At 40.1% G+C, this 20565-nt stretch overlaps 1 protein-coding gene across 1 annotated transcript in view; it reads right to left on the bottom strand.

The window, feature by feature from the left end:
* The window catches only part of LOC306982959 (leucine-rich repeat transmembrane neuronal protein 4), a 191728-nt gene that overhangs the window by 138890 nt on the left and 32273 nt on the right, over positions 1 to 20565 (bottom strand). The window lies entirely within an intron of this gene.

The raw sequence follows: 20565 nt of genomic DNA, 5'->3' as shown, positions 1-20565 counted from the left end.
AGGACAACAATAGGAGAAAGGCTTTTTTTTATGGCCTAATAGCTGTTGGCATAGAACAATGTTCCAAAAAGGAAGATAAAATGTTTAGTCGTTTCCAAGGAGAAGCTGTGTGTAAATGTATGATGGCTCACTCTGATATCTTTAATATTAATAGCAGATATTAACAGCATTAGGTCCGACTTCATTTTAAGAAAAATGTCCCAGGATTTTATATCAAGCTTTTCTTTTAAGTCCAGCATGTTTTCAGATGCACTGGTAATGAGTCATCACTTGTAGCCTTCAATCACACATAAAATATAATGTTGTATTTTTATATCTGTCAAGCTGTTATGACCCCTTCATTTGACCCATATTTCTACCAGTGCCAACCTGTCAGCAGCAGTGACATGCGCTGAGATTTCCTGTTGGTGAGATACATCGTTCTAAGCTGAATGTGTCATATTTTATGATCTGTGGTCTAAAACTCACCAAGACTTTATGCCATGCTACATTTTTCCTCCCATTTTGGTTAAAATCTATTTATTTGCTCTGCATTGCCCTTCTTCAAAATGCCTCTGTTCGCCTCGATCACATTTGTTTCTATTTACCCACCTATTCCTTAACTTTCTCAATAAAGTTACCTAGACACCACATTTTCTGCAACAACAGCTTTCCCCTCTACCCAGGATACATCCTGATTCAACTGTGCCAATGTTTTTGCAGATTACCGCGAGCTATTGGGCACACCGGAGAGAAGCCGGTCAGGGCGCGGTGCCACCGCAACATTCTGACCACCTGCGCTCTGTGCTACCACCTCTATATCTCCAAAGACAATGCGTTCGCAGTCAATATCAGTGGCCTACAGCTGGGCTTTTGTGCATGCAGTCCCCTAGTGGCCGGATTGGGCAACAACACACTCCGTGCAACAGCTTTCTTTTTTGCTTTTGCCTTTGCCTAAGCTTACCATCAGTCTGTTTATCACCTCGGAACATATTGCAAGCATTGGGGGCAGTTGTGAAAAGATGGCACAAGTGAGTGGATGGGAATATAAAGGCATAGGCAATGCGAGGAGGCAGCATAACTGCGGTAAAAAAGGAGAGAAAATTGCCGTGTACGTAATTGCCAATAGAGACGGTCATTTAGCAAGGTTGGATTAATTAGGCATCCAGTCTGCCTGCCTCCCTGTGCCAATGCATGGCCTCAAAGCTGTAGTCCCAGTTGCAAAGTCAAGACTATTGTTCCAGCGGATTTGCTGTGTATTCATAGGAATGCATGTAGAGTGTTTTCTGTCACTATCAATGTGCCCTGCCACGCTAGGATTTAAGTGTACAATGTGAAGCGGGGAAATTGAGGTAAGCGCCACCAAAGGATGGGTAAACACACGGTTAGAGGTTGACCTTCGTGTAAACAGAGCAGTAGCAGGATTAGCATATTGTGTGGCTTAACACTTAAACAACCTTTTTTTTCCTGAGGATGAACTGTGTGGTTTTCCCAAAGCGTTGTCTACTGTCCATTTTTTGACCTTTTTTTGTGCAAACTTGATTAAATTGTACATTTGTGGTTTAAAACTGTCTTAAACTATTGCATCCATATAGTTTCTGTATTGGTTGAATGATTAATATGCATAGTAGTTTGACCAGGCGCTATAAGCACCAAAATACATCAGAACATCTTTAAAGGGACTAGATGCAAGTCGGTCATTTTAGACTCACTACTGCCGCCACAGGTCTTATGTGTAACTGCAGCTTCTATATTAAGCTTGTGAATGACAGCACATTTTGGACCCGCATTAACAACTTTTTGAGTGATTTTAGAGGCAGATGTGGTGAATAGATCTGGCCATATTCTACACATTAAGACATTGCTGGAACATGTAGGGGGAAGAAAATACACAATTTTAACATTTTTAAACTCCATTGAGACATTTAGAAACATTGTTTCCTGCTGCAACAACCAGTCTTAATTTCGTCGACTAAAATATTTAGTCTTAATTTTAGTCAAAGTGTTATTTTTGACGACTAAAATTGGACTAAAACTAAATTAAAAGTTTTTCATGAGACTAAAACTATGACTAAAATGTCCAGATATTTTAGTCTAAATAAAAAGACTAAATCAAAATGAAAAGGAGAGACTAAAATCATCCAAACTTCTATTGACCGTCTGAAAGAGCCTCAGATCATGTAAATTCTCTGACAAAGGAGCAGCTCTGAGCTTTGTTCATGAGGAGCAGCTCCATGAAGCAGAGGAACAAGATTAAATATGATTATAATGAATATTATAAATGCAAAGTCGAGTAAATTCGCCTTAAATTTAGTCGACTAAATTTACTTGCAATTTTAGTCGACTAAAACTAGACTAAAATTGAAGATATTTTTTTGACTAAAATTAGACTAAAATCGTATTACATTTTCGTCAAAAGACTAAGACTAAAACTAAATTAAAATATGTTGTCAAAATTAACACTGGCAACAACTTGCATTGGATAATCTGCAAGCAAAAAGGTGGAGCATGTTCCAGAAACATGATCAATTACATCATCCAGTGGGACGTGCCAACCGTACATTCTCTGCAAATCGCTCTAATGTGGCTCAACATGACAAGAAGGGCCAACGCTGCCTGTTCATTGTCGTACCAGATGACTCAAACACCATTGTAAAAGAGATCAAGACGATCAGCAAGTACTAAGACCTTGAAATAGAAATTTGCAGAATGTGGTGCATTGAAGCCAGTTGGTTGTTAGAGCTCCCGACCTGCTCACATCTGACAAAAAAGTGTTGCAAGCCACAGAGAAAGCAAAGCCATTGCATATATTACCACTTGTCTTCTTAACTGCACATGTATGAGCTTCGACGCAGTCAACGTCTGGTTAGAAATGGTCTTAACAAGGTCTCTCATGTAATCATCAGTGCACTCTTTTCTCCCAATTGCAGCTGCTGCTCTGCTGAATCCATTACAGAGTGGAGAACCATGGCTCCTGACAGACACAATAAGGCTCTTTAAATGCATCCACGCCAATATGTTCAATAGCACTGTACTTGTCCTGCATGATAAATATGGCACACAACAGCTTTGCGCGTGACAAGAGCTCATTCAAGCTTGCAGACAAACAAAACAAAAGACCACTTTACAATTCATGAAAGATTGAAGGAGATGGATACAGCCTCTGCACACACATGAGCGCCACGTTGCACCATGCAGCTGTCAGATTTCAGCTCAAATCTACTGGATTGGGAGACTTCAAGGAATGAGGCAATGGCTAAGATCGAAGGTGCTCATAATTAGAGATGGATTCTGTCATATTTTAGAGCATATTTATGAAATAAAAAACAAAAACGTAGTCTTGCATGTTCACATTTTTAGACACCCAAATACTAGCTGGTTTGGAGCAGCATCATCTGTTAGTCGGTTAGTTCAGTTCATCCAGGGTCATCATAGGCTTCTTGGTAACAGCTGTGGCCAGTGCTGTCCTTGTTCGATCAGTAAGTTTAGGAGGACGGCCGGGTCTTGGTAGGTTTGCAGTGATGTCATACTCTTTCTATTTCTGGATGGTGTATTTAACTGTACTTTGAGAGATGTTCAAAGCTTTGGAAATCTTTTTGTAACCTAACCCAGCTTTATACTTCTCAATAACCTTTATCCCGGACGTGTCTGGTGTGTTCTTGGACTTCATGATGCTTCTGCTCCACAATAGTGTCTTAACAGACCTCTGAGACCATCACAGAGCAGCTGTATTTGAACTGACATTAGATAACACACAGGCAGACTCTATTTAGTCATTGGGTCAACATGTGATCATTCAGAAATCATCAGGCAACTTCTGAAGGCAATTGGTTTCACTAAAAGGAAAGGGTGCCTATACTTTTGCATATCACACTTTTCAGTTTTGAAAAAAAAAAATCTAAATCATGTATGAATTACATTTCACTTCACGATTGTGTGTCACTTAATACGTGACTTTCACAGAAAATTTCAATTCAGTATATTTATGGGGTGCCCATACTTTTGCATACCACTGTACAACAGTGTGTAAGATGTATATAATATAATACCGGTTTTAGGAATGTGCTCAAATTATTACAACTGATTTAAAAATGAAGCACTTCAGCAAAATGAATCAAAATGTTTTCTAATCTCAGCATCTGCAGGCATCCTTTGATCACTGACTTTAAGAAACACGTCCTTTGATTACTTCTCTATGAATGTAATTAGTGAAATTTTAGTGGGAGCTTTCCAAAAACCCTTCCACTCTCCCCAAACATGGACATATACATATCCCGCCTCTGCATAAATCCATTCACAGCCCCCATCCATCATGCATTTATCAGAATGTATCCAGTGAAGGCGGGGGATTTACAGGCACATCAAGTTTCACCCCTGCTGTTGATTCCAATGACACGCCTTGAGTATAATTTAGGACTGTCTTTAGCTCTCCTTCACCCACCACACTTGGCCCTGTCCGGGGGTGCACGCTTAATGGGATGAATATTTATGGCGGGCCTCGGCTTTTTTGACGGGCCACGGGGGGAAAAAAAAGGCACGGAGGAAAAAGTGGGAAAATAAATAAATAAAAATGGACGGATGCAGGAAGACAGTCGCGGTATCCTCCATCAGCTAATTTAGTTTAAGACCCAAGAGGCGGCTCTTCAATCCCCCAACACAGGTTTGTGGAAATGCTGATAAATTATGATTTGCTTTAAACATAACAAACTCTGGCACTAAATCAACATTTTTTGTTGAGTATGCATCAGCAGTATATGGGATAGATAGGGGTAGACCAGTGGTTTCCAAACTATGTCTAATGCACAACAATAGATCCTCTCGCGATCACACTGAGCCAAAGCAGTGACTGTAGTGGCACTTTACGCTTTCACTCGACCTAGCCATCAATTCAGTTCTCCTCAAATCCGCGTGCCCACCTACCCATTTGTCTCCCTCTGACTGCTCTTATCTTCCAGGCAAACTTGTAATTTTCCATTGCGTCTCTCTGCCCTTTCCACTCGGATAACCTTTCTTTGTGGATGGCTTGGTAAAATTCAAGCTACACCAACTCGTCCCCAAAATCTCAGACACAGTCACTCGTCTGCGCTTGTCTGGGCTTTTTGTTATGTCGAGAAAGGAGTCAGCCTCGTGAGAGTAAAATTAATTCTCTTCAAGCATGACAGCCTAATTAGATTGACACCAGCCTCAAAGGTTCAACATTATGTTAAACCAACTTTTATGAGGATTACCCGCCTGTTTTCAAGCCGCATGAGAGTCAAAGATAGTTGAGAACATGCTGTTAGCTCTGCTGACCCAAATCCGTTTCTACCTTTCACCTTTCAAATACATCATTTTCAGTTTATGGAGGAAATGCAGGTGATGTCACGGCATGGCAGCAGAGGCCAAACGAGTGTCAAAATATCTAAGTGCATGCCCTCTGTTGTCTCTATGCATACAACTTTGTCAGACGGAAGAGTGAATAAGACTTTAGGTGGTTCTGTTTTTAAGTACTATGTGTGATTATATTTTGTTATTTTTTCATGTTTGTTGACTGGGAAGGCCAACATGTTTGTTTTAGCATGGGCATTTCTCTGATTGTGAAAATTGTGTTGTCTGGCTGGTTAGGTGTGTTGCTTAAAGCTGGTTGTCCAAAATATGCATGATAGATACTAGACCTTTAAGCTAGTGCAAATACTCCCCCATCATGTATATTGGAGCCTGAAGGTTCATTGCATGATGTACTAATCTGAATATGGTGAGCCTAATGCTGATTGCCTGGAACCGTACCCTCATTTCTGATGAAGCGGGAAAACATCTAGTGTTGATTAAAATGAAAATCTGCCTTTCTGTTTAATTCCAGGGCAGTTCACGGATTTAGTGAATGCACAATTTGATTACATCAGGTGAACTGTCCAATGCTATGATCAGTATTTCTCTGCAGGGAAAAGTGTCTTGGATGCTAGTGTGTCGTGTGCAATTTGGGATGGGTAGTTGGTGGAATTTGGTCAACCATCGTTATTACGGTCGAAAATATGCACATAAGGCTAATCTTTTAGCAAGTAAGTAAAAGTAAGTGCTTTATTTGTCATTGTACAACCGTACAACACAATTGTGTCCTGAGCTGCTGCTGGCCAGCATGGCCAGGGGAAACTGTAGCACCCGAAGGATTCCTGGCTGGCTGCCATCAGTGGTCTTCTGAAAAGGTGCACCGCGTGGTGTCCCACACTGGTCAGCTCCCCCACCTCCTCCTTCCGCTTCCTCCTCTCCACAACAGTCTTTCACCATATTTGTCCCTTTTTTGTTTCATGTAGCGTCCCTACTGTGTTGCCTCCACTGTGCTGCAGGTGTGGGGGGCTCTTGGTGCCTCTTCAGTGTTTCAGAAGAAGAAATCTGTAGGTCTCAAATGTGTTTAGCTCATAAGCTAGTAAAAAAAAATCGTCCGAACCCCACAAAAGCACAAAAAAGATGTACAAAAGCATCCAGCAAAACATTGTGAAACACAGAAACCACAAATGCAGTTTGCAGGAAAAACAAAAAACGCAGCTGTACCAAGAGTAGAGGAAAGTTGCTGCTTCTTTATGTGTCATCATGACTACAGATCATTTAGCAAGATATAAACTTTGCTCAAGATCTGCATTATCATTTCTAATAACAGTTTGGACCAGTTAAACCCAGAGTTGGTCAAAGCATAATTTCAGTCGACTGCTTCCTTTCAAATACTCTTATTTCATGGTGGAACTAACAATGCAAGAGTAAACCAACCAGCTTATTGTTCCACATTACCTTTTCTTAAGTACAAGTGGAGACAAATAAAGACTATTTGCAAAACATTGTTTTTGATGCAAACTGTAGAGAGAGCACAGTTTTAATTAACGTTGAGCTATGCAAAGCATTAAAAAACATGTATTAGATCAGTATAAAACCTTGATTAGATTAACAGGTATTGCACTTGATTGGATTCATCATTACCCTTTAGACATATGTTTGATGTAAAGCTACCTTGAGTGCTTAGAAAAGCACCAAACAAATAAAATGTATTATTATTATAAAGCCTTGTGGTGTGCCGCAAAGCTCTGTTTTAATTCCAATTGTATTCAAGCCTGCCGTAATTTATCCCTATGCAGGCAACGTACAGATATATCTCCCACTGAGACCAAATGACTAGGGAGGTCTTGCTGCTGTGCTATAGTGCTTCAGTGATGTGCCCAGTTGGAGGGCGCAGAGCTTCAACTTCAAATCACCTCAAAATCTGCAGTCATAGTTAGTAACTAACCCTCCACTATTTCCTCTGAAGTTTGTTTCGTGTGCAGCAGCAAAAGATGGATCCAAGCGGCCACTATTTTAAACATTACGGTTTAATATTTTCTGATTCTTGATAACCAGCGCCTGACATCACCCCTATTCTGTGATTTTCTTGCGATAAAAGAAAAAAGAGTGAAAAATGATTTTCACTTGCACTTTGTAGGTGTAGGGATGTAGGCATGTAGATTTTTTTCCCCTCTCCTTTCTTTTCTTTTGGGTCGATTGGCTTTTTCATTTTCCGGTCATTTGCTGTATTAATTACATTTTACAGGTCTCTAAGATTTAAACGTTATAGCCCTATTCTCTCACATAGTTTAGAGAAGCTCACGCTTCACAGTGCTGTGCCAGATAGAAGAGGCAGTCGCTGTAGAGATGGATTTCAATGGCTGAGATCAAGCACCATTTGTTGCAAAGCACAATGTTGAATGTTTGAAGGAAATGTGTTGCGCGGTGTGTGGGGTTGTTGCAAAGTGAATATCGCTGCCATTTCAGACATTGCAGACGGGCAAACCATTCCGCTTGTGATGAGAGTTATAAAGCCGCAGATAGAGCTCCATGCTGAATGAAAAACAGTTATATAATGGTTGCATTCAGTGGGCCAGCAGCAGAGGATTCATATGTTAACAGCTGCAAAATGAACCACATTGTGAGGAGGGACAATGCTCAGGCAGCAGCTTCCAATGAGGCCTTTCACACTTATGGAGTTGGCTTTTCTAAGCACAGGTGTCAGACTGTGCAGACATCCAACAAACTGGGCAATGGGCTGGGAGATTCATTAGAAAATGTCAAGATCAGCAAATGTAACAACAATAAGCACGTGTGTAGGTTCTCAGTTGTACAGGAGTTGTCCATCTTCAATGAAGGTTCTGGAGTCATGGTCATGGATAGGGCATTTTTACATGTTCTCCTTCTGTGTGAATGAGCTGAATGTGCAACAAAATGCTAGCGGGACGCATACAGGCACATAGGATACATGTATGTGTGACTATAATGCAACATATTTTGTCCTTTGCATTGCACCGCACAAGACAGTGTACTGTATGTGAGTAGAAAGATATACAGAGTACGTACTGCTTTCACACAAATTCCGTGAAACTCGTGCATCACCAAACTCAGTGAGACTCCCTCTCCTGCGGGTCTATACTAGCTCTCAATACGTTATGTTGTGGGTGAACACTTCAGCACGTAATGCTTAGGCAGCACTTTCTGCAGACTGTCAGATTAATCTCAGGTCACCAGCCGGGGGAAGGTCGAGTAAGCAACACCAGTCCTCCCGCAAACAACGCGTACAAATCACTGAGCGAGATAGTGCGTGCTTTATCATGTCGCTTGTAAACGTCACAGTCTTGGATATGATCTGAAAAGGACTGCAGCAATTCGTATGCACATAAACTGAAGCTGTGGAGAAAACGGTCAGTGCGACTACAAGGGCATAATAATAATACATTATTATTACTGGGGTAGGCCATATCAACAACAAAAACAATAGAATATTGTCAACTCCTGGATATAATGTCTAGAATAATTGTTTAGAAGGTGTTTCTGGACTTTGGGCCATCGGTGATTGGTTTGGCAAACGCAAACGTGCTCACTCCTGGACAAGTGGATAAGGCTTTACGGCAGATGTTCTGGTCCCAGGGCTGTGATATCAAGGTTTATTCCTCTTCACCCTCTTTTATTGTCCTGTCCTGTTCAATAAATCCCAGGGCCAAAAAAAACATAGAGAAAAATATTGTTGATCCCATCCAGATTGACTATAGCCAATGCAGCACAGAGGTTTTGCATCATCTGACTGGATTTATTTATTGGAGAGGGTTGTGAGTAGGCTATAGCTACACCCAAACAACAAACAAGCGATGAAAAAAAGAACATGTGCACGTAAATTCTTCCATCATTACAACTAAAGCCAGTGAGAGATGCACTTTTCCATTCCGTGCGGTGCTTCCTGTTTTCCCCCCAGCAGATTTACAGACCCTGAACTGTTAAACCTTAAACCCCATTCACTGTCTCTGATGGGGTCATTACCGCACAATCAACAGGTGCTTAATAAACCAGTCCAAGGGCACAGCAACTACATTGTTTCGCCAGTACTGCCATAAATACACCGGGCCGGGACAGGCGTGTTTCGTGCCGTTTTGCCTTTTACGGCATCATTACGTGCAATCTCTCCTCCATTCCCCCGGCTCCTGGCTATGAATATCAAGATGACTGCCTGCCTGTGCATCATTCAGGCTTTTTAGTTTTGGACACTTTAGTCTTGTGAAACAGCGACTTGAAATAGCGAATAGAAACAGAAGCTAACACAAGCTATTATGTTACTTTTTCTTTTTATTTGTGGAGAAAAACAAAACATTCATAACATTTTCCGTTGCTGTTGCGGGGCTCACCTCTCATATCTGAAGCATAATCTTATTGGGAGCAGGACATCGTAAGATCCTGTCCATGCGGAAAACCTGCTGCTTAGCTTTGACTACAGGCAGCCCTGTTCCAAGCAGTGTTAATTTTGACAACATATTTTAATTTAGTTTTAGTTTTAGTCTTTTGACGAATATGTAATTCGATTTTAGTCTAGTTTTAGTCAAAAAAATATCTTCAATTTTAGTCTAGTTTTAGTAGACTAAAATTGCAAGTAAATTTAGTCGACTAAATTTAAGACGAATTTAGTCGACTTTGCATTTATAATATTCATTATAATCATATTTAATCTGGTTCCTCTGCTTCATGGAGCTGCTCCACATGATAAAGCTCAGAGCTGATCCTTTGGCAAAGAATTTAAATGATCTGAGGCTCTTTCAGACGGTCAATAGAAGTTTGGATGATTTTAGTCTCTACTTTTCATTTTTATTTAGTCTTATTTTAGTCGACTAAAATATCTGGACATTTTAGTCATAGTTTTAGTCTCATGAAAAACTTTTAATTTAGTTTTAGTCCAATTTTAGTCGTCAAAAATATCACTTTGACTAAAATTAAGACTAAATATTTTAGTCGACGACATTAACACTGGTTCCAAGTCCTTTATTTTGAAAACCCATTGCAAAATAGCATTGCGGTTGTCTAGCTGGGAGTTGGACGCATGTTAGGTACAGTTTACACGTCAAGTTTTAACCGAGAATGTTCCTGATGTTCTTTTAGAATTATCCATATGTGTAGAAAACTGGGTTTATAAATAAGCCCACTGCAAACATCACTGTTGCCACCAGAGAGGGCATGGACATTGGGAAATTGGTCGAAATAAGGCTAAAGTCATGTGAAATGTTCCGCAGTATGGGCAATTTGAGCGCTGTGTGCACCACATGTCATCAGCTTGTGGAGCAATATCTTTTGAGCGCTGAAGTAGGAGGAGATGCACTGAATATGTCATTACTCGTACATCAAAAAAGTCAATTTAAGATGTAACCGGTCCTTTGAATAACCTTGTGTTTTGTGACGCACAAATGTGAACGTCGTCATTCTGCTAATCTAATCAATAACTAGAGCCATAATATTTTTCAATGAAAGATGACCTTCAAATCTGTGGCAGCCGTTACGATGAATCTTGGATGTAGGGCAGGTATTACAAGCGCCGGCCAACGAGGCTCTATCTTCTTCCCCGTCTTCTCCCTGAAAATGTCTGTCAGGTTTTGATTTTTATTATGAAATATGGCGCTCTCCTTTGTAAAGATTTTTACAATGGTGGAGTAAAAGGAGATTTTTCACTGTTAACTTTTTGTGTAGCTACCGACTACACCTTGCAGCATATTTATTAGAAACCAGCAATAGAATATTGAGGTGATATTTCGAGGGCGATTTTTTAGACAAGATGCATCATAAACCAAAACGATGGGCCTATTTGCTCTAATGAGACAGAGAGGAGACACACAGTTCTGTCGACCATACCGTGTTCCATCTCCATCCCATGAAAACGATGCTGGCTAAGCAGCTTGATAATAATTGAAAATAATAGTAATAAGAATCATCAGAAACCTGATTTTATTTATATAAAGTACCCACCCAGTATGGCCCACCACTTCATCTGACTTTTTTTTTTTTTTTTTTTTACTTCTCCCTCCCTGTCTCACCCAAGTCAATCCTGTTTAAATATGAAATGCATTTGGATTACATGATTATTGCCTAAAATACCACCCTTTAGGGAGAGCTCATTCAAATTCACAGGCGGTGGAGAACCCTTAGAGATCCAACCACCAAAAACCCCAGATGCAACTTTTTCAAAGCAAGTGCTCTAGCTAAAATATATAGCACTTTCACTTGACTAGAGTACCTGCTTCCTTCCGTTTGCAAGGAGGCTGGTTCGTAAGAAGTACTACATTTATCAAGCATAAAAGGTGTGCTTTTTACCAACATAACCACCAGCAAACAAAGAGTGGGAAGCAAAGAAATTGAAAATAATAATAACTGACAATAATACAGACCCTGTGCTGTATAGAGACCTGACGATGCCAAGGTTAGCAGATAATGTCAGTGCACACACATGCACACAGTAAAAAAGAGTTAAAAAGATTCTTGGAATTGCCTTTGATTTTCAACATCAATTAATTTCACTTCTACACCCACACACATGTGTGGAGGGGAAAAACAGGAGGGGCACTATCGCTCTAGACATGTGAGGCCTTACATCACGCAGATTTTAATTGGACGTGTAGTGTTTCATATAGGAAGCTTGTGGGAGTGGAAATCAGCTGAATGTTAAAAGAAGCTCTGATTCCCTCAATAGATTATAGTTTGAAAATATTATAGCCCTTGTCCTTGTGTGTTTGTGCTAAAAGTAGCCACTTTAGTAAATATAACTTTTTTTTAGCAGTAGGTACGGTATTTTTGGCTAATGAGTCTGAAAAATGAGTAGGTTCAGTAAGTCTCAAAAATATTTATTGTGTTTTTTAAGAGTTTTTTCTCGCATATTTGCGGGCCGGCACGGACGCAGAAGTAGGACTGTGACGTCACACTATCCAACTATTGACACCAACTAGTTTCACTGCTGCACCCACACATGCATGGAGGGGAAGAAAGGACAGACATGGAGGCCTTACATCACGCAGATTGTAAATGGACGTGTAGTGTTTCATACAGGAAGCTTGTAGGAGTGGAAATTAGCTGAATGTTAAAAGAAGCTCCAATTCCGTCGATAGATTATAGTTTGAAAATATAATAGCCCTTGTCCTTGCCTGTGTACACACTGCCGCACATTGATTTTTTTTGTTATAAACTGTATGGCTTTTCAACCAAGCTACCAAAGGGACAACTTGACACAATTGTTATCACAACCAATCCTCTGGTTACCATGGAGTTTTGATGTAGCCAAATCCCAAAAACATGCCATTTTCTTGAACGTATCGTTTGCAAAAAGTAAAAACAATGAAACATGTCTTGAAAGGGTGTGCGGATCACAGGATGGACAGCTCTCTATGGACAATGGCCCGGTTGGCTCAGTAGGTGGACTCCTGCCAATCTTCCTGTCTGTTTTTGGAAGTCAGTCGGGTTTCTATGGGCTTCTAACTGCTCCAGCTGTCCAACTATGCCCCGCTCTCGCTCTCTCACCATATATCCCTCTGGCTGAACCTGCAGCCACCTGCCTTTTGCTGCAGAAACTCAGAGACTCTCTCTCCCCTACCTGTTGAATCATCTAAACAGAGAGATTTGAATGGCGTCAGAGGCAATATAGTTTGTGCAAGGCTAACAAAGGTGAGCTAATTTGCATCATAATCATAACAATAATGTGTACAGTAGTCTATGCTTTCTCCTGGAAACAAATACGTGTTATATGTGCATTGCCTTGTCCATATGTTGTTTAAAGGGACTAGATGGAATGTCAAAATCTACAAAGAAAATGTAAAAATGATGTATTTTCCACACCCTACATGCTCCAGCAAGGTCCTAATGTGCATGGAGAATGAGCCCTGACTATTCACCACAATTAGCGCGAAAATTCTGCACTGTCACTAACAAAGTTGTTACTTTGGGCCGAAGTACCAACTAGGACCATGCACGAGCGTAATATAGAAACTGCAGTTACACGTAAGACCTGAGGAGGCAGTAGCGAGTAAAAACATGACAACTTCCTGGTTAAAAACACCGATTCTCTGTATCTCCATAGATCTATATTAGAAATGTAAAATGTAATGGCCATTTTCTTAAACTGTGGTGATGACACAGGCTCCAAAGTTCTTGTTGTATTATATTTGTATTATGCTTGAAGGTGTTTTCAGAGTGAAGTGATTTGAGTTATTGCCTCAAAAAAGGCAAAATTACAATTTCTTGACAAAACAAACTCTCTCATAGATTTATCAATTATTAATATTTTGTTCCCACATACAAAATGCCCAATTTGCCCAAGAGACCTTGCAAGTCATTGTTCTCATATTTATGTCAGTAATCTACCGCAAAAGTTTCGAAGTTGTGTCTTATTATTGAAACCGAAGCACCAAACCTCTGTAAAGCTGATATTACAACAACACACATAATATAGGCAAAATTGGCGAAGTGTCTTGCCGATGAAGTATCAGTTCAACCACCAATCTTGGGGTTTGCGGGCAATTGAGCCACTTGCTTCGCTTTTTTGCGGTGCTGCCTGTTTGTAGTTGGATGCATTTTCCAATTGCAGTTGTTTGTCTGCTTGCAGTTTGGCAAAGACAACAGGAGGAGCGCCAATGGAGCTAAATCATAGCGCTGTTAATGCTGCTTGGGAACCACGTCATACATTAGCATTAGATATAACTACTACTTAATACTGCATAATGTACTCCAGAGCTGCGTTCACGATGGCTCATGTATTCACTTTTGGCAACAATTTAGCACCAACTGGGCCCCAAGCAAAGGTAAAACTGCAAGTGAGTTAGTCGCAAGACTCCTGGTATATTCGAAAGCCGTACTGCGTGAATTCCACTCAATAAATAAAACATAATTACTGGTGTTTTATTAGTAGAATGTACCTGCTTGTCCCGATAGAGATGTAGCTTCAATGACCAGACATTAGATTTAAGCATGTTCTCTGTCACATACTTTATTTTGAAAATCCACAGCAAAAATAACAATGTAGCTAAATGCATTTTACATTTTTGGTTTGTTTGTTTATATTTGTTTTAAATTAGTTTAGTTCCTCTTGTGATATAGGAAAATGTTACCTGGAATGTTCAGCAGCGTGGCTTTAAATAATATCTAAAAATAATAACCTGGAAGCATCAGACTGGTCACTACTTGTGTCAATCCAGTGCTAAAAGCTAAAAGCTAAAAACGAGCAAGAGGGTAAGCTTTCTGTGGAAATATAGGACTCCACATACTCGATCGTCCATGGGCACCCCTGGTCTAAGGACGGGGGACCACCCTGCAGACCACCCAGCAGTCATACTGCCCATTTTACTCAAGCACATTTGTGACAGAGAGCCTCATTTTAAAGCTCCGAGCTGTGGTAACTCTGAAATAATATACATTTGTAAAGTAATAGAGATCTTTTGTGAAACAGCTGGGGGTAAAGCAAAACCTCTTCACATGAAACAGAAAGTATTATTGCTTTGCTTCATTTGGACTCAGGGGACCGCACACAGCTGGGTTTTTCTAACCCCCTCACACCCACGTCAGGCTTTCTCAGTCTCTGACTGGGGAGACGTCAAGACACAGGATTGCACATACATCAGGAGTCGGAAGTGTTATTTAACAAGAACAGCGCAACTCCTACACAAATTAAAAAAAGGAGGATCACTTAATAACGCTGGCATTAGGATCGGATGGTTATTCTAGTGTGCTGTGGAAACTGACTTAATGTAACAAATGCAACAAAGAAAGTGTACAAAAGAAGAAGAAACAAGATCCCTTGTGTGCTTGTCTTTACTCCTCATAGGGATGTGCTGACAATGCTACGATACCACCCCCTAGTGGCGGTCGGCAACTCCAGAATGTTTGCTTTAAAGCAATGTTAAGTAACTTGTTTACCCTAATAAAATCCTTTCTGTAGTCCCTCTGAGGGTAATACAAGTGTTAGTGGGATGATTGACTTTCATCTCCCCCTGGTGTCTCTGGCCAGAAAACCACAATTGCAACTTGACTGCCACCGGACCGGAGCAACCAATACACACTAATAGAATCACGAAGAAGAGGCTAACAGGCTAACGTACAAAGAAAACTGCGGGCTAGCGCCGCTTAAACAGTATTTACAAGTTTGAGTGAATTTTTTTATTTCCATTGTGTAGTTGGATACAATATCCCTCTCTCCCTTTGTCTTTCCCCGTCCTGTCAGCGTAGTGTTTTCTCTCACGGACAAATAATACGTTATAAAAATCGCAACTTGCTACAACAGCTGCAGTTGTACTTAGCACTTAGTTACTTAGTACTGCTTTAACATGGAAACCAACAGGGATTTTATTTGTGCCAAAAACAACTGAAAAGCCTTTTTTTTTTCTTTTTTTTTCATGCTCTGTAGGAGGAGACTGAGAGACAATCATGGATTCTCTCTCATTGCTCATCTCTCATCACATTTGTTAGTTAATCATGTTTTTTTTTTTTTTTTTTTTAAATCTCACTATCCGTGTTTTATCATGTTTTTATCACAGTGGTGGCTGAGAGGCTCTTGGCTCAAATTGTCAGCCACATTTCCATCATTCAGCCCCAGGACAGCTGCGGCTAAAGGAGTGAAGACGAAATAACTTATATTCTTTCTCTTCACCTTTCTGTCTCCCTGCACTGGAGACCATTTCGATTTACCCAACTGATTTACAACTATGTGACAATTTTGTGACTAACGCTAAAGGTGACAGAGCAGCAGTTGGGAATTACTGGTAATAATCATACAGTTAATGAGAAAATGGACGCCTCATTGGGTTGGATAATGTCCTTTAACCTTTCTGGCAATCCGTGAGCCCATTATGTATTTAATATTACCAACAGCACAGCAAAGTAGCTCTCTAACCGGGGCCTTTATATGCAACATTTTCCCATTTAGACGTAATTATCCGTCAGTGGATCACACAAAGTTGCTATTTATGAGCACGAATTACCATAGAGTATTGCACAAAAGGCTTTCAAAACACTGAAGCGGTTGCAATCTTTTTCTTTCTTTTAATGTTTCTGGAAACATTAATGGAGAAAAGGAATACGTTCTCTGTAATGATAGACATGTAAAATGACGGGGGAGTTGAGAAATCCAGGCTGTATAATTAGATACGACTGAAAATGTGGCGTCAACTCTGTATGTTTTGCATTGTTTGGTTTGCTGATATGTAAAACGTATAACAAGAAGGGCACTATGGTCAGCGTTCTCAAGCGTAAAGAAATGTAGATTCACTGATAATTTTGGAAGGATCAATTTAATGTTAATGGGGAATGAAAACGGCTCAGAACAATTCTGACCTCACTTCCTGGTCCTGGTCCTTCATTCAGCAGCATGGGAACTTTCTACACCGACTGTCAAGTCTTGTATTGTCTAACTTTCAGGTTTTAGCTATGGTGCTTACATAATGAAATAGCAGAGAAGATAGGCTTCACATGGTTCACTTTGTTGTACAAGTGCAAAAACTAGTATAGTCTGTGTTTTTTTGTACAGTTTTAAAAGTAAAATGCAAAATCACTAAATTATTCTTTTTTTTTTTTTTTTTTACATATTTGTACTTTTTTAAATGTACCTGTATCAAACATGTATTTCATAACTGACTCTGCTTAAAAAGAAAATACAATAAATCAAGCTTTTATTGATTATGTTGAATCCTTTTGTCCAATACCCGGAGGTGGGACTTGCTCGTTGAGGAAAACAGCACGAATAAAAGTTAAGTACATAAGTCTTTTGGCTTCGAGATAAACTCCTGACTGAGCCTTGAAAGTGGAAAGACTGGGTTGGTGGGGTGTTTGTTCAGTTTTTCAGTTTCAGTTTATTCGGTCAAAATTATGACAAAAGATTTACATTCAGTTAAGTATTACTTCTTCATACTTCTTCATAACATAACATACAAAATGACCGAAAAGGTATAGGCTGAAGCTAATGCTTATTATGCATAACATAAGGATTCCAATGCTACCTTGTGCTACACAAATGTAATTATAACAAATAATAAACCTTGTGCTCCTCATGAATTTCCATGTTTTGCAAATTCTAGATTTCTTCTGGCAGAGTAGCCTATCAGTTTGTTCCCTGAGTTCTGTCATCGGTGGTGCTGCTGTGCTATGTGTAATTGGAGACCGGACTGTTCCTCCGCATCTATAGTAGCCACAGAAACATGCATTTATTTTTGTCCACACTTAAATATCTATGTTAAAAAGAAGATGGTGATCTAAGGCACTCTGACATCGATAAAAATTCTTTAATGTTGCAGGGACATGACAGAATGCCGATGCGTTTCGACCCCAAGCGTGGTCGTCGTCAGGGCACAGGATCCTCAGATCACCTTCTTCTTTTTAACGCTTCAAATGTTGTACCTGGATACTTGACGAACACCAGCAAAATAAAGTGACTGACTCAAACACTCCATCCTTTTCTGTACTTAAATATTCAAAATGTTCAAATGTTTGATGCAGCATTGGCATTTCCCGCACTTCTGCTAATCTGTCATTTGCAGTGGTTAATATAATATAAGAATTTTGATCGCAGGCTTGTTATTATGTTGTTCATTCCAGAAAATCCTCTTTCACAGTCAGCATTGCTTACAGCAGGGCTCCTCCGTTACTTGTTTCACTGGGGGAGATTTGTCAGAGGTCACTGGCCCCTGGGCCGGTCAGGGGTGAGCCTCCCACCACCAAAAGCATTGATATTTTTGGGATAAATTAAAGAGAATTTCATTATCATCACTGCTTGAATAGAATTGGGCCTGAACATGAAAGTTTTTAGTATATTCCAGCATTTTAAGGCTGAATGAAATAAATAAATAAATAAAAAACAGCAATTGATCAATACAGAATAATAAATAGCCGAGTAATAACCTAATACTACTCAGAACTAAACCAGAATTAAGCAGCAAAAAACATGTAATATCAGGGCTAAGGCAGGACTAAATCACATCTAAACCAGGCCAAAGGCTTAATACAGAAAAAGAGAGCAACTGAACCAAGATCATCTCAAACAACATGACTAACTCCTGCTCAGCCACTGCTCCTCACAAGCAGAGTGAGCAGAGGCCTGACCAAACATCTGAGCCGCTGTTCTGTCCAGACCTCGCCATTTATGAAAAAACTCAGCCGTTGCAGAGTAGTTTTTTCCAAAACTCATGCACCATCAGCTTCATCGTCTGCTTTACAAACATCCACAACTGGTGTCCCTAACGTTCAAGTCGCTGGTCAAGCCCTTTGTAATGATGAAGACAGGAAAACACGTTGTCCAAATGCCGCAGACCGCGAACAGTCCTGCTTCTGCACGGGATAATCCGAGCAAACCTCCCAAAACACGCTGCACATTGTCCTTGTGCTTCGGTTTGATCAAATCTGTCAGTCCGTCCAACAGCAAGCCTCCTGTTTTCTCAGTTTAGCACCTTACACTGCAAATGCGGTGGAGGCAGATATGGCTCCACGCAGTCACTGCTGGTTTTGGATGGCAATAGGTCGGCACTTGTACCTTGGCCATCTTTACGCATCTGTGTCTGCCCATGTGGAATTGCCCTCGCACCGCAAAGTCTGAAAAGTGAGCCCAGTACGAGCTGCACCATGTCCACAGAAATCACTGTGCACATTTGTCAGGAGCGCACACATACAGATGACCTCTGAGAATAGTTGTGCGTCACATGGCCAGAGTGCACGGAGTGTTTGTGAACGGAAACAAAGTGAAAGCCAGATGCTGATTGCTGATCAATAGCGTTTTTAAGCCGAGACTCAGATCTACGAAAGTTTCATTAGTGCTATTTTCCTAATCAGGACAGTTTCACTTCTGGGTATTTGACACAGAAAAGGATTCAGTGTAATCAAAAAACGTTATATTTTCTTTGTTGACAGTGTCTATTAAGAAAATGTCTTGATATAGACAAACACAAATTTTAATTATTTTTTATTTTATTTTATTTTTTTAAATCATGCAACAAGTACAGAATATGTAAAAACACATTTTTTGATTTTGCATTTTACTTATTTACTATGCAATGAATGCAAAAGTGCACAGACACTAGGTTCATGCACTTTTGCATTTTGGATGGTTTTCAACAAAGCATGTTGGTCGCCAAAAAAGTATCAACATTAATTTCCCATTTTATTTGATTCATGTTTTTCTATAATGTTTAATGATTGAAAGTGTAAAAAATAGCTTGTTGCAATAATGCTTTTATTTTATAATCCTCATCATAATCTTGAGAATGAAGTTGGAACGAAATTATGAACTTGTAATGAGCCGAGATGAACTCAACATTACTCAGCTTGAAAAATGGCCGTTCTTCATTTTGGGAGGCTGCTAATGGGCTTCTCTGAAGCAGAAGGTTTGGTTTATGTGTGAAGTATGTTGTTTTGTGCCTCTGGAGCAGCAGATGGAAACTAGTTCCAACTGCTACACTCTCGTGAAAACCAATTCTTACTTACTTATAACTTAAGCCAGCATGTTAAATACACCAAATAAACACAATATGTTGATTAAAGTGACAGTGTGTGTAGACTGTGCCTCATTTAAATCAGTGAATTGAGTTAAAGTCTCTGATTGACACCCAGTGTGTCAAATCATAAGAGTGAAATTGAAAGCACCATTAGTGCGAACGATCAAACTCATTGATTTGTCGAAGGCCAGGCTCATATTACCCTTTCATCGTCATGGCAGCCATATTTAATTAATACTCCACAGCTTGCAGAAGATATTTTTTTTCTCCTCAATATGCGCGGCATATCCAAATGTCACACATGTTTACTCGTGCATGCAGCGGAACAGAACTGTAGTGAGGAGTAGCATTAGCTGCTTCAGTAGTTCCAGAATGAAGGAGTGTCTGACAGGAGAGATACCCCAAACAAACAAGGATGGCTCGGTGTTTAAGGAGAGGAGGCTGGAGCTGTTGTTTCATTAAGATACTGGGAATATCAATCCTATACTTTTAAATGCTGTTTATTTCACATTTTTTCCCCCCCGATACTTAAGTCTTCCTGTTTCAGTTAAGGATGCTTCTGTCATGGTCTGCTTTCTGTTGCCCTGTTTTAGTTTGTTTTCTTGTGTTTATGTCCTTGGTGTTTTATTTTGACATGTCTTTTTGGTCTGTTGTGATTTTCTGTTTGACTTCCCTCTCCCGTTTTTGCCTGCCCCGCCCTAATGTCCCTCCCCTGTGCCCCGTTTCCTCATGTATTTCTACCCCTGTGTTTCCCTTGTTCTTTGTCAGTTCATTGTCTTCATGTCCGGGTCTGTTCTTGTGTTGCTCCTGCGTTACTTTTGGTTTT

Source organism: Gobius niger (assembly GCF_951799975.1).
Source record: "Gobius niger genome assembly, chromosome: 2".
Taxonomy (NCBI): domain Eukaryota; kingdom Metazoa; phylum Chordata; class Actinopteri; order Gobiiformes; family Gobiidae; genus Gobius; species Gobius niger.
The sequence above is the reverse complement of the archived record's forward strand: the minus strand, read 5'-3'. Positions and strand labels throughout refer to the sequence as shown.